The following is a 15,014-nucleotide window of genomic DNA, read 5'->3' as shown; positions in this document are numbered from 1 at the left end:
GATTTGGGGTTTGTGATTTTTTTTTTTCTTTGCATGGGGCGACAGAAAATACCAAGAGCTGTTAGTAGCTGAGTAGAAAAAGAATGTTTCCTAGGCAAGAAGGTGGGCGACATCTGTATCCTACCCCCCTCCCCACATCTTCGGCCCTCCCCCCCTCCACCCTTTCTGACTCAATATTTAGTCAGCTCTTTGACCATAATTTTCACACAAACCAACGAGCTGGAAACGGTGTCTGCCACATAGTAGGCATTCAATAAACATTTTTAAAATGAAAAGCCAGCTAGTACAAACTGCAGGGCAAAGAGAATTCAGAGAAAAATTGAGAGTCGGGGGGGGGAAGGGAAAAAAAAAAAAAAAAAAACCTTGCCAGAATGTGTGTCTGTTGCCCGGGGACTTTTCTTGGTGATGTGTGTGGACTCTTGAAAGGGCTCAAAGATGGTCTCAGAAAGGCTGTTGTATTCCTTGGCCTCTTCCTAAAAAAGGAGCCCCAATCTCCTGAAATCTTTTCTCTTATATTGGGGAACAAGAAAGAGGGTCCTGGGCAGGGCACTGCAGTTCTCAGAAACTTTAAGTGCTGTTTCCTTCATTTAATTTAAATCTCTAAGAATTAATAGAAGCACCTCTCAGGGTTTCTCCCTGGGGAGCATGCCCACTACTCTATCTCTTTATTCCTAAAACAAAAGCAAGTTACACCCCACAAAAATTTCCATGCAGACCTCTAAACTCTTGTAAAATGCAGCCCACCTTTTCCTACTCTAGATTCAAAGGGAAACAAAAATTGTAAAAGTAATCATTGAATTCAGTTCACTTTTAGGTCTGTTTGCCATTTAAAAAAATACAATAGAAGTCTAAATGTTAGCTGAAATTAGTTTCTTTTACATGTTTTACAATGACAGCAGGGGAGAAAATACACATTTGTGAAAATAAAAATTTACCAACTATTGCTAAATTGAAACTGATTAGTTCTTTTTAGAAATCAGATGTTTCAGTGAATTCTAATCCTCCCCCCTGCCCCCACCGAGGGCTTCTGTGTATAGTCAGAGGCTGCAAGAACACAAGAGAGCGGAGACAGCTGGGGTGAGATGCAGACCCTTTTAGCCCCCAAATCAGTTTTGCCTCACTGATCTGGCTATTTTAGGCTGGGGTTGGGGGCACTGAATGATGCTGTCTGGTTCTTCATCTCCCCTCTGAGTGAGCCCAGCACTAAAATTAACCTGAGAGTAGGGTTATTTCTTGTCAAGACTCACATTCCTAGGGTAGGGATAGGAATGGGCCAACTTGGAATGCCACAATTTTATCATTTCCCCTTTCTGTCCTTTCTTTCTTTTGTTATTAAAGACAACTAATAAACACTGTATTTGTTTTCCCCCCTTTTTTTTTTCCCTACACAGCTTCTTTGAGAAGGATTAATCATCAGTGTAGTATCAAACTTAGTTTGTAAGAATTTAAAACATAGCTGCAGGATAAATTATTTTCTCTAACAACATTATTTTTATTATTTTATTCCACTTATTTATTATCGGTGGGATTTTGTTGTTGTTGTTTTGTTTTCTTTTGTTTGTTCTCCTCTTCCTCTCCCTCTTTCCTCTTCATTTTTCCTGGAGAAGTGTTTGGTCTAGTTAACAGGATTCAATTCTCTGAATCTAGAAACACTGAAACTTGACTCCATTTTAAAGATGGGATTCTGATCTATTTTCCTTCAGTGTGGACATACAAATTTAGAGAGGAGAAAAAAACCCCAAAGGCAAGAAAATAACTTTTTTTTAGCAAAAAGGAAATATAACATGAGAAAATCAGCAATTCCCTTATCATACAATTTTAATTTTATTTTTAAATATTTCTTCCCAATATTTGTCCATTGATAATAGTTTGAGATTTTGTCATCTTATTTGTATATCTCCATTTTTCACTTGTTGTTTACCAGAAGTGGTTCCCATTGCTGCCTCAAAATTTTCATAACTATCATTTTTCACCAACATATAACATTCAGTCCAGTACATGTGAGTTAATCATTAATCGTTATTTTTAGATATATGTACATCAAAATTCTTTTAAACTTTTGTAAGTAATGTTGAATAGATATTTGGGGGCATATAACTTTTTCTTCTCTTAAATCAGCTCATTTGAATAAATCCCCAGAATATATACTTCTTATTTAATCTTAAATTTATCCATGACTTTCTATTTTAAAAGTTCAGCACATTTTACAAAAGAGAGGACACAAAAAATTGGAAAGCACTTAGGAGGGAAATATATTAAAATAGAACATTTCTGTGTTTTATTTTCTAATGAATCCTAATCAGTTTTGAAGTAGAATTACAGTTTCTATGAAATATAGAAAAAGAAAGAATTCACATTTACTGACACAGGACTACTGAGACTTCCCAGTTCTTGGAGGAATTTGTTTTTTGTTTGCTTGGGTTTTATTTATTTTGCTGTTGTTTGCTTGTTTTTCCCTTGTTACTGCCTTTGGGATATTTTGTTTCTTCTAGCAACTTAAAGTCTTGGTGTGGCTCTTTTAAATGCCCATAAACTTTGAAAAAGTGTAAATTAGTCCCAATTTAAAAGCACATGAAGTATTTTCTCCTGTCAAATAAATAAGGATAATTATGTGTTTAAGATAACTCATAAAATGTAAAGGAATTGTAAGCAGAAAAGGAAAATTTCCTTGTTCAGATTATTATGGAAAAGTGTTCCATTTTTAAGACCTTAAAAAAGAAATGTGTTGGGGCGCCTGGGTGGCTCAGTGGTTAAGCCGCTGCCTTCGGCTCAGGTCATGATCTCGGGGTCCTGGGATCGAGTCCCGCATCGGGCTCTCTGCTCAGCAGGGAGCCTGCTTCCTCCTCTCTCTCTCTCTCTGCCTGCCTCTCTGCCTACTTGTGATTTCTCTCTGTCGAATAAATAAATAAAATCTTTAAAAAAAAAAAAAAAAAAAAAAAAAAAAAAAAAAAAAAAAAAAAAAAAAGAAATGTGTTTATTCCAGAGATAGAAAAGATTCAAAGAGAAAAAAAGAACTTTAAGAACAATCATCTGTTTTTCTATGGGTCACACAGCTTGTGTGACAAAACTGCTCAGTGTTTTGTTTTGGCTCAGGTTGGCAATGTAGAAACCTTTAGATAAGGAAGGGAATCGTTTATTTTGTTAACTTTTAAAAAATGGATGTTTCCAAATTCAGTTTGAGTAAATTAAACCACACCATAGTAGCCCTATGGACACATGTACAAGAAATGGTCAGTAACATTCCTCACACTACACGACTACTGCCTTTTTGCATTTTTTTGACTCTAAAATCATTTGGTTAAAAGATAATGAACAATTTTGTGTAGTCCCTACTTGGCACAAAATGCAAAATAAGTCCCAGGTTAATTTGGGGGAAGACTGTAGAATTCAAGAAAAGGAAATGTTATTTTTCAAAATAAAACAAATTGGAAAAAGCAACAAAAGAGAGAGAACCCACACCTCAATATTATTTAAAGTAGAAATAGTAATAAGACAATTTGATACTTGACATCCACATAGCTTCTAAGTATGCAAATGATTTTAATTCAAAATGCATCAGTTACAATAGCAAACTGCAGGGAGTTCATTCAGTTTTAGCTACAAAACATCTATGCTTTTTAAGACTAAAAGAATGTTTCTATCTAGAAAGCAAGTTGTTTTTGTGTGCTTGTTTAAAATTTTATTCCTGATGATAAGATTAATTGCTGTTACTCCTGTTGCTAGTTAGGATTCCACATCCCCCCCCACCCCCAGCTCTCTCAAATATTTCAAAGTGCTTAAGAGGGAATGCTGCTATGATTTTTTATATTTAGGTTTAAAAATTGTATGTACATACTATTTCACTAATATCTCATTATCAAAATACTCATTAAAAACACTTCCTCTGTCTTCGTGAAACAAACAAGTTTTACAAAGAAAAGGGACCCAGCCTAATAGTATGTTATTTTGGTTGTTTAATTAAATTGAGATATAGTTTTAAAATGATTTCTGATTTTCATGGGTTAACGATATAGAAAGAGTTTTGGTCTACACACCTCTCCCAGAAACACTCTCAAGTTTTTAAGAATTATCTACACAACTTAGCTTCCATTCTTCAACATAACCTGAAAGTATTTGGTAAACATTTATATGCTAAATTGTTGAATATATTTTTATGTTTTTCTTTTCACTTCTAAAATGTGTTTCTACACAAAGTGTGTAGAAAACAAATATTAGAGTTATCTCTAAACTGCTTTGAAATGAGGGTCATGAAGTCCTTCCCTATCTTCCTCTTCCTCCCGCCCCTCCCCCTCCCCTCCCCTCTCTCCCCCCCTTTGTTCCTCCATTTTTCTTGCTACTCCCGACACTGTCAATTCCTCTCCTCCTCCCCCTTTACCTTTACCCTCTTTTTAATTTTTCTTTTTTCTTTGTTACTTCTCTTCCCCTTTTTATTATTCCCTGGCTCCTCTGCCCCTCAACCCATGTCTTTCCTCTTTTTAATCAATAAACCTATCCCAACTTTCTATACTTTTCTTCATTCCTTCCCTTTTCCTTTTTCCTGTCCCTCTATCACTAACTTGCTGTCATTCAGACTGTTATTTCTGGTGAAGTGGAAGATGCTTGAGTAATTTTGTACACCAAAATAAAAAGCTTGTTACATCTTTTAGGTGAACATCCATATCATTCAGAGGACAAAGCTCCCTGCTCTCCCAGCATTTATTGTCTGAACATTCACTAGACACTTTTACTTCTTTGTATCATTTTTCTGTGTCTTACATTGCTTATAACAGACTGTGTTATTAGAATTTTGTGTATCAAATCTTTGAGGGCACAGCCTATTTATCACCCAAGGAGTCCCAACACAGTGCTGACAGGTGTCCAAAAATATATAGTAAGTATCTTTTGATACTATCTGGAAAGACATGGTCAGTGTGATCAAATAAAATGCTGTGTTCAGCCTGTGATGCTTTTTCTTTTTTCATTCCTTCCTTCTTTCCTTCCTCTCTCTTTTTCTTTCTCTTTCTTCTTTCTTTTTTCCCCATTTCTATTTTTGTAAATATTATACTCTACAATCATCAGATTAAATACACATAAATTCCGTCATTCTGAAGGCTGATAGGTCTACATCAAGAACAGCAAACAAAGGATATCTTTCGGCTTGTGTCTCCCTAGTCTTGTACCTATGACTGTCCTATTCCAGATGTCTGTGGATGAGCAATCTCTTCACCTTGCGTCTGGATAAGTAGCCCTGGAGTTCTCAACTCAAGGCTTCAGACAGTCAATGTCAACCATCAGTGTTAGTTGGCACAACCCTTTGCCATCCTTATCTCCCTTGATGCCATCCAACCAGGATGACAATCTCAAGGGACAGTCCACAAGCATTTCCTGCCAACAGGTCTCTTAGGGTCTTCTTTCTGGGAATATAGCCAGCACCTCATTAACCATGTAAAGATTTATTATTTTGCATGTCATCCAAAGCACGAGTGTCACCCCTAGACAGCCCTCCATCTCAGTGATTCCCAGGATGTCTGCTACAGCCGCTTCCCATAAGAGATGTTTATTGGATATCTACCTATCAATACAGCTGTGAACACTAAGAAGAAGGCAAACCAATTTTTATAGCAGTCTAAATTAAAGCCAAATTTAAGCAGGTCATGAAAATAGCAAAGTGCTTTGTTTTGTTTTTAATTTATAATACTCATTACTAGCAAGAATATAGTGAAATAAAACATTCCATATGCCTATGTGGGAGAACAATTTTAAGGCAACAAAACCCTTTAAAAATTCATATTGTTTGACTCAGAAGTTGCACTTTTGAGTAATTTTTCTAACTAAAATCCCGCATATAGAACATTTTACTCAGCCTTTAAAAAGAAGGAAATTCTGATACCTGCTACAATATAGATGAACCTTGAAAACATGAGGCTAAGTAAAATAAGCCAGGTAGAAAGGATAAATATGTATGAGGTACCTAGAATAGTCAGATTCATAGAGGCAGAAAGTAGAATAATGGTTACTAGGGCTTGGGAGGAATGTGTGAGGTGGAGAGCTAGTGTATGGAGGTTCAACTTGAGATGAGGAAAGTTCTAGAGATGGTACTGGGATGGTTACACAACATTTAAACTGTTATGCTACTGAATCTTAAGACACTTAAAAATGGCTAATATTAACAATTTTATGTATGTATTTTTAAACATTTATTTATCTGAGAGAGAGAGAACAAACGGGAGGGGCAGAGGGAGAAAGAGAACAAAATCAAAGAGTTAGTGGGTCAACCAACCGAGCCACCCAGGTACGCCTATGTTATGTATATTTTACCTTTTTTTTATTTTTGAAAGATCTTATTTAGGGGCGCCTGGGTGGCTCAGTTAAAGCCTCTGCCTTTGGCTCAGGTCATGATCCCGGGGTCCTGGGATTGAGCCCCACATCGGGCTCTCTGCTCTGCAGGGAGCCTGCTTCCTCCTCTCTCTGCCTGCCTCTCTGCCTACTTCTGATCTCTGTCAAATAAATAAATAAAATCTTTAAAAAAAAAGAAAATAAGAAAGAAAGAGCAAGCACGCTGGCAAGTGAGGGGGAGGGGCAGAGGGAGAAGCAGGACTCCTCCCTGAGCAGGGAGCCTGACCTTTACCATGATTTTTTTTTAATACCATGATTTTTAAAGACAAAAATTTTAGCCTTTTCAAAATATCAAGAACAACAAAAAAACAAACAAAGATAGTATTTATCACTGTTAAGGAAAAAAACTGTTAGCAATAGAAATGCTATTGGGAAGTCTTCAAATAACTTCAAACATAGCCAGTTGGTAAAATATTATGCAGCCATTAAAAATTATGTCCAAGGTTTAGTTGGTTAAGTGTCTGCCTTTGGCTCAGGTCAATATCCCGGGGTCGTGGGAAAGAGCCCCACATCAGGCTCCCCACTTCTCCTTCTCCCTGCATCCCCACCCTGCTTGTGCATACGCATGTACGTGCTCTCTCTCTCTCTCTCAAAAGTAAGTAAACAGGTAAAGATCTCTTTTTTTTTTAAGATTTTATATTCATTTGACAGAGATCACAAGCAGGCAGAGAAGCAGGCAGAGAGAGAGGAAGGGAAGCAGGCTCCCCACTGAGCAGAGAGCCCGACGTGGGGCTCGATCGATCCCAGGACCCCGGGATCATGACCTGAGCCAAAGGCAGAGGCTTTAACCCACTGAGCCACCCAGGTGCCCCAGGTAAAGATCTTTTTAAAACATTATGTTTGAAAGGGGTTTAGAAAAACTTAGGGGAAGTTTATGTAAAAAATGCATATCACAACACAAAATTTAATATTTGTGCTCATATAGTCTGTGTGATTGGAACCATCTTAGCCACAATGACAAAAGCTACGTGTACATTAAAGACTAGAAATTACCTTAGAAAAACTCTTACATATGGATACCTAGAATGTGTACAAGAACATTTCATAGCAGCATTGCTTATAATAACAAAATTTAGAAACCCTACAAATGTCCATCTCCGGGCGCCTGGGTGGCTCAGTGGGTTGAGCCGCTGCCTTCGGCTCAGGTCATGATCTCAGGGTCCTGGGATCGAGTCCCGCATCGGGCTCTCTGCTCAGCAGGGAGCCTGCTTACTCCTCTCTCTCTGCCTGCCTCTCTGCCTACTTGTGATCTCTGTCTGTCAAATAAATAAATAAAAAGTCTTTAAAAAAAAAAAAAAAATGTCCATCTCCAAGAAGAATGGATAAACAAAGCTGAGTATACGGGCACCTGGGTGGCTCAGTGGGTTAAGCCTCTGCCTTCAGCTGGGGTCATGATCTCAGAGTCCTAGGATCGAGCCCCCACATGGGGCTCTCTGCTCAGCGGGGAGCCTGCTTATCCCTCTCTCTCTCTCTGCCTGCCTCTCTGCCTATTTGTGATCTCTGTCTGTCAAATAAATAAAGTCGTTACTAAAAATAAATAAATAAATAAAAAGCTGAGTATAGTCATACGGTGGAATTTGGGGGCAATCATAATAAAGGAACTTCTGCAATGTTTATCAATGTGAGTGACTTTCACAACTCTGATCAATAAACAAAAACAAAGACCCAGAGACTGAAGAATATGCACATAATGGTTCCATTCACAGAAGTTCTAGAATATCCAAAACTAACACTGTGTTGTTTAGGGATGCCTCCAGGAAAGGTTGAACTTTAAAGCAAATGAAGACCTCTGCAACTAACTGCTGGGCAGCTTTTTAACCACTTTGGAGCCGTTTCCCAAGCTGTGGACCAAATGGAAACAATAAAGTTTTTTGCAGAAAAAAAGAAAGCAGAGAAAAGAGAAAAGCAAAGTGAAAAGAAAAGAAAAGAAAGGAAAGGAAAAGAAAAGAACGAACATGATAAACAAAATTCCAGAATGTGTTAATTCTGGGAAGTAGCATAGGGATGATAGAGAAGGATCTCACAGGGCACTTCAAAGATACTGGGGATGAATGTTCTAGTTCTCAAACTGAGTGATAGCCACACAAGTGCTTTATCATTCTTTGAAACTATACATGTACAGTTTACACTACTTTGTTAAATATAAATATTTCATAATAAAAATTAATTGAAATACTAAAAAGTCTGAAAAACACTGTTAATAGTAACTCTGGCTTTAGGATTAGTGGATTCCTCTCTATTCCTGTCTGTTTCTCTCTCTCTCTTTTCTCTCTCCCTGTTTCTCTCTCTTGACTCTGCTGTATTTTTTCAGGATTTCTAACACTATTACGTTTTTATAACAAAGTGAAAAAAAAAAAAAGTCAAATGGATATTCAAACGAATCACCCCAGAATATTTTCACAAACCAAACAGGGAATAGTTTTGGATCATCCACTCTTCTTGATGCAGCCAGAAATCTCCTTCCATTAGCAGCCAAGGTTGAGGGTTAACTGAAACTCACCCTGATCAATCACGGATGTGGCTTGACTTTAGCTAAAGGTCTGATTAATTATACATGTATTCATAATAAACTGAGATGGTGCGTACTGAAACTCAGGACCGGCATGGTAAACAGGAACCAAGCACCCAGATTCACACCTGCCCAGTCTGTCTTGGACCTTTTGAAGATACACTGTTCCTTTCAACTCCCAATGCACGAACATGTTTGTTTCATTCACTGGAAACCTCTGAGGCTGAAGCCTATTTCTGCCTTATCCGTCTGGGAGTTTCTTGTGAGATCACGCCTCTCAGCACACTAGAAACCTCAGGGCAGGACCATGTTGTTTCCTTTCTCTAAGTGAGCGGTTTCCATTATGTCCATCAACTAAGATCTCATTTATTACTTTTCCATGAGCCCAATGTTTTGAAAAATATTGTCTATCAAAAAATTCCAGACCAGGTAATAAATTGCTTATAGATTGAGTGGCTAAGCAGAGCTTCTCTACACAAGTGGCAAGAAGTTAAACTATTTCCACCGAAAGTAGAGGGACTTGGAACTGGAATTTGTCCATACAGCCTTGCCTGAAGCAAATGTCTGATTTGCATGAGATATCCTAACTGACTGAAAACAGTTTAAGGATACCACTGTGCTCGTTACACCTTCTTTCCTTCCTTCTTAGATCCTGCATCTGGAGAGCCTAGGGTTAGAGAAACATTCCTTAGGACCAGCTTTCCCAGTTCCTGGTCTGTGCCCGGGAGAAGAGCTAAAGAGTCAAGAAGAGAGGAGAGGATGTTGTAAAATGCTGTAAACCCCCAACAGGGTGGCTTCATGGTTTCTACTTTATAGGTTCAACTCTGCTACAGATAGGCAACAAAACCAGGGTTCCAGCCTAGTTGTCCTGGATCCCGGGTCCTTGCTCTTGCCCTTACATGAGCACATTTAAAAATCCTCGCGCATGGAGCGCCTGGCTCGGTCCAGGAGCATCCAGCTCTTTATCTTGGGGTTGTAAGTTCAAGTCCCTTGTTACGTACAGAGATTACTTAAAAGTAAAATATTCTAGGGGCACCTGGGTGGCTCAGTGTGTTAAAGCCTCTGCCTTCAGCTCAGGTCATGATCCTAGGATCCTGGGATCCAGCCCCTAGTGGGGCTCTCTACTCAGCAGGGAGCCTGCTTCCTCCTCTCTCTGCCTGCCTCTCTGCCTACTTGTGATCTCTGTCTGTCAAAAAATAAATAAATAAAATCTTTAAAAATAAAATAAAATATTTTAGGGGAACCCGGGTGGCTTAGTCAGTTGGGCATCAGACTCTTGGTTTTGGCTCAGGTGATGATCTCAGGGGTGTGGGATTGAGCCCCGTGTCAGGCTCTATGCTTTGCAGGAAGTGTGCTTGTCCTGCTTGTCCCTCTCCTTCTGCTTCTCCTCCCCTCCCCCATCCCCTGCCCCAGCTCACACGTGAACTCTCACTCACTCTCTAATAAATAAATAAGATCTTTTAAAAAATAAAAATAAAAGGAAATATTGGGGCACTTCGGTGGCTCAGTTGTTAAGCATCTGCCCTTCAGCTCAGGTCATGTTCCCAGATTCCTGGGATCCAGCCCAGCATCAGGCTCCCTGCTCAGTGGGAAGCCTGCTTCTTCCCTCCCCCACTCCCCCTGCTTGTGTTCCCTCTCTCGCTGTCTCTCTTTCTGTCAAATAAATAGATAACAATTTTAAAAAATAACAAAATGAAATATTTTGGGGACACCTAGCTAGCTCAGTCGGAGCATGTTGACTCTTGATCTCAGGGTTGTAAGCCCCATGTAGAGATTAGGTGTAGAGATTACTTAAAAACAAAATCCTAAAAAAATAAATACAGTAAAATCCTTTTTTTTTTTTTAAGATTTTATTTATTTATTTGAAAGAGAGAATTAGAGAGCATGAGAGGGGAGAGGGTCAGAGGGAGAAGCAGACTTCCCGCTGAGCTGGGAGCCCGACACAGGGCTCAATCTCTGGACTCCAGGATCATGACCGGGGCCAAAGGCAGTTGCTTAACCATCTGAGCCACCCAGGCACCCAATAAATACTTTTTTTTTTTTTTTAATTGAAGGGAGCCATTTTTTTTTTAAAGATTTTATTTATTTATTTGACAGACAGAGATCACAAGTAGGCAGAGAGGCAGACAGAGAGGGGGTGGGGAAGTTGGCTCCCCGCTGAGTAGAGAGCCCCATCCCAGGATCCTGAGATCATGACCTGAGCCAAAGGCAGAGGCTTAACCCACTGAGCCACCCAGACGCCCCAATAAGTACTTTTTTTTTTTTTTTTAAGATTTTTATTTATTTATTTGACAGACAGAGATCACAAGGAGGCAGAGAGGCAGGCAGAGAGAGGAGGAAGCAGGCTCCCTGCTGAGCAGAGAGCCCGATGCGGGGCTCGATCCCAGGACCCTGGGATCATGACCTGAGCTGAAGGCAGAGGCCTTAACCCACTGAGCCACCCAGGCGCCCCCAATAAGTACTTTTTAAAAGAGATTTTATTGTATTTATTTGACACAGAGAGAGAGAGAGCACAAGTAGGGGAAACAGCAGGCAGAGGGAGAGGGAGAAGTAAGCTCCCCACTGAGCAGGGAGCCCAACCCAGGAATCCATTGGTATCATGAGCCCAGCCAAAAGCAGATGCCTAACAACTGAGCTACCCAGGCACCCCTACAATAAAATCTTTTTTTTTTTAATTTTTTAATTAAAAAAATAAATACAAATCCTAGGAGCACCAGGGTGGCTCAGTCTTTTGAGCATCTGCCTATGGCTTAAGTCATGATCCTGGGATCCTTGGTGGAAAGCCTGCCTCTTCTTCTCCCTCTGCTGTTCCCCCTGCTGTGTTCTCTCTCTCTGTCAAATAAATAAATAAAATCGTCTTTAAAAAAAAAAAAATCCTAGTGTAGCCCATACATATATCACAATTTGTTTTTTTACTTTTTAAAACTTTTTAAAAAAAGATTTTATTTATTTATGATTTGACAGAGAGAGAGCACAAGCAGGGGGAGTGGCAAGCAGAGGGAGAGGAAGAAGCAGGCTCCCTGGCCGAGCAAGTAGACAGATGTGGGGCTCGATCCCAGGACCCTTGGGATCATGACCCCAGCGGAAGGCAGATGCTTAACCAACTGAGCCACCCCACAATTTTTTCTTTAAGATTTATTTATTTACTTATTTACTTGAGTGAGAGCAGGGGGACGGGCAGAGGGGGAGGGAGAGAGAGAATCTTCAATCAGACTCCTTGCTCAGTGCAGAGCCCAGCACAGGGCTCAATCCCAGGACCCTGAAATAATAATCTGAGCCAAAATCAAGAGTTAGATGCTCAACGAACTGAGCCACCCAGGCACCACTATCACAATTTATTTTATGCAGAGATGTAAAGACAACTCAGCAGAGAAAGGATAATCTTTCCAACAAATAGTGCTGAAACAACTGGATATTCGTATGCAAAAATACATTCCCTTCCACATCCCGTCCTGTATATAAAAATGAACTCAATCATGTAATTTAACCATTTAGGTCATATAACTAACTGTAAAGACAAAAACTACAAGGCTCCTAGGAGAACACAGAGAGAGAGAGAGGGTCACCTTTGTGACCCTGAGTTATGCAGTTATCTTAGATATGCCACCAAAAGCAAAATTCAAAAAGACAAATTGATAAATTGTAATTTAAAAAACAAACAAACAAAGAAACAAAACTCCTCTTGCCTCTAGGAGGTAACCGTTGAGGGAATGAAAAGATGAGCCACAGACTGGGAGAAAAACATTTTGTATATCATGCATCTCATTAAGGACTTGTATCCAAAATACGTAAAGAACTCTCAAAACTCAGTATCAAGAGCACAAATAACCCTCTCTCCCCAAAATGGGTAAAAAAATGTAAACAGACATTTAAAGATATTATTTATTTATTTGACAGACAGAGATCACCAAGTAGGCAGAGAGGCAGGCAGAGAGAGAGGGAAGCAGGCTTCCCACTGAGCAGAGAGCCCGATGTGGGGCTCCATCCCAGGATCCTGGGATCATGACCTGAGCTGAAGGCAGAGGCTTTAACCCACTGAGTCACCCAGGCGCCCCTATGTTTAACTTTTTAAGAAGCTGCCAAACTGTTTTCTTTTCTTCCCCTGGAGCTCAATAAAAACTTTTAATTATACGTCAGAGACTTTGTTCAGTGCAAGAGTGAACGTCCGCTGTTCATGTTCACGAGTCCACTTTATCAAATGTCAATTACATCAAAAATACAGAACGTTTCACGAATTTGTGTCTCACCTTCATTCGGGAACCTTGCTAATCTCTTCTGTATCATTCCAATTTTAATACATGTGCAGCTGACGCAAGCACTGCCAAGCCATTTTCTGAAGTGGTTGTAACATTTGACCTGTGAAATGTCTGTTTAGGGGCGCCTGGCTGGCGCTACATTGGTCTCTCTGCGCAGCGGGAATTCCTGCTACCCGCTACCCCCCTCTCTCTGCCTGCCTCTCTGCCTACTTGTGATCTCTCTGTCAAATAAATAAATAAAATCTTTTTTTTTTTTTTAAAGTTAAACATATCCCAATCCCCGGTATTTACCCAAGAAAAAGGAAAGCATATGTACATAAAATAACTTCTCCACAAATGTTCACAGTGGCTTTATTTGTAATAGCCCAAACCGGAAACGACCTAAATGTCCATCAACAGGTAGATGATAAACCAAGTGTAACATATCCATAAGATGAAGAATATTATTCAGCAATGAAAAAGAGTACACTATTGATCACGTTACAACTGAAACTCAAAATCAGTATGCTGAATGAAAGAAACCAGACAGAGAAAAGAATACATACTATATGATTCTATTTATATAAAAGTTTAGAAAATACAAACTAATCTATAGTAATAGAAAGCAAGTCAGCAGTTGGAAGAGGTGATTAGGAGAGAAAGGGCTCAGAAAATTTCAGGGGATGGTGGGTATGTTCACTACTTTATTTTTAAAAAATTTTTTAAGTAGGCATGGAGCTTAAAATGATAACCCTGAGATCAAAACCTGAGTGGAGATCAAGAGTCAGTCATTCAGGGATGCCTGGGTGGCTCAGTGCGTTAAAGCCTCTTCCTTTGGGGCACTTGGGTGGCTCAGTGGAGGCAGAGAGGCAGGCAGAGAGAGAGGAAGGGAAGCAGGCTCTCACCTGAGCAGAGAGCCGGACGCAGGGCTCCATCCCAGGACCCTCCTTGTGATCTCTGCCTGTCAAATAAATAAATAAATATTTAAAAAAAAAAAAAAAAGCCTCTTCCTTTGGCTCAGGTCATGATCCCCGAGTCCTGGGATGGAGTCCGGCATCGGCATCCGGCTCTCCACTCAGCAGGGAGCCTGCTTCCCTCCCCTCTCTCTGCCTATTTGTAATATCTGCCTGTCAAGTAAATAAATAAAATCATTATTAAAAAAAAAAAAAGTCAGTTGTTCAATCTACTGAGCCACCCAGGTGCCCCAATATTTTTAAAGTAGGCTCTATGCCCAACATGGAGCTCAAACTCACTGCCCCAAGATCAAGAGTTGCATACTCTATCAACTGAGCTGGCCAAGTGCCCCAATATTCACTCCTTTGACAGTATTGATGGTTTAATGGAAGAAGACATATATTAAAACATGAAACTGTACACTTTACATTCAATATGTGCCATTAATTATGTGTCAGCTATACCTTGATAATGCTGTTTTAGAAACCCCAATACTGTGGAGGGAAAATAACCATTTTCCATCATTGTAGTAAAGATGGGTTCAAGCAAGAATCAATAGTTGTGAGGCGCCTGGGTGGCTCAGGTCGTGATCTCAGGGTCCTGGCATTGAGCCCCTCTCCCTCTGCCTCTCCCCCTATTCTCCTGCTCATGCTCTTTCTCCCCCACCCCTCTCTCTCTCAAATAAATAAACAAAATCTTTTTTTTTTAAATATTTTATCCATTTATTTGACAGAGATCACAAGTAGGCAGAGAGGCAGGCAGAGAGAGAGGGGAGGAAGCAGGCTCCCTGCGGAGCAGAGAGCCCGATGCGGGGCTCGATCCCAGGACCCCGAAATCATGACCTGAGCCGAAGGCAGAGGCTTTAACCCACTGAGCCACCCAGGTGCCCCTCAAATAAATAAATAAAATCTTTTTTTTTTTTTTTTTTTTAAGATTTTATT

The 15,014-nt window shown here is 39.8% G+C and overlaps 1 non-coding gene across 1 annotated transcript; it reads right to left on the bottom strand.

Annotated features, from left to right (window-relative positions):
- Window positions 1-13,096: 13,096 nt before the first annotated feature.
- Window positions 13,097-13,203, bottom strand: LOC131817193 (U6 spliceosomal RNA). Its single transcript, XR_009348384.1, has one exon. It is a non-coding gene; the product is annotated as a U6 spliceosomal RNA (small nuclear RNA).
- Between the last annotated feature and the right edge of the window lie 1,811 nt (window positions 13,204-15,014).

This window comes from Mustela lutreola, chromosome 15, assembly GCF_030435805.1.
Source record: "Mustela lutreola isolate mMusLut2 chromosome 15, mMusLut2.pri, whole genome shotgun sequence".
In the NCBI taxonomy this organism is placed as follows: domain Eukaryota; kingdom Metazoa; phylum Chordata; class Mammalia; order Carnivora; family Mustelidae; genus Mustela; species Mustela lutreola.
The sequence above is the reverse complement of the archived record's forward strand: the minus strand, read 5'-3'. Positions and strand labels throughout refer to the sequence as shown.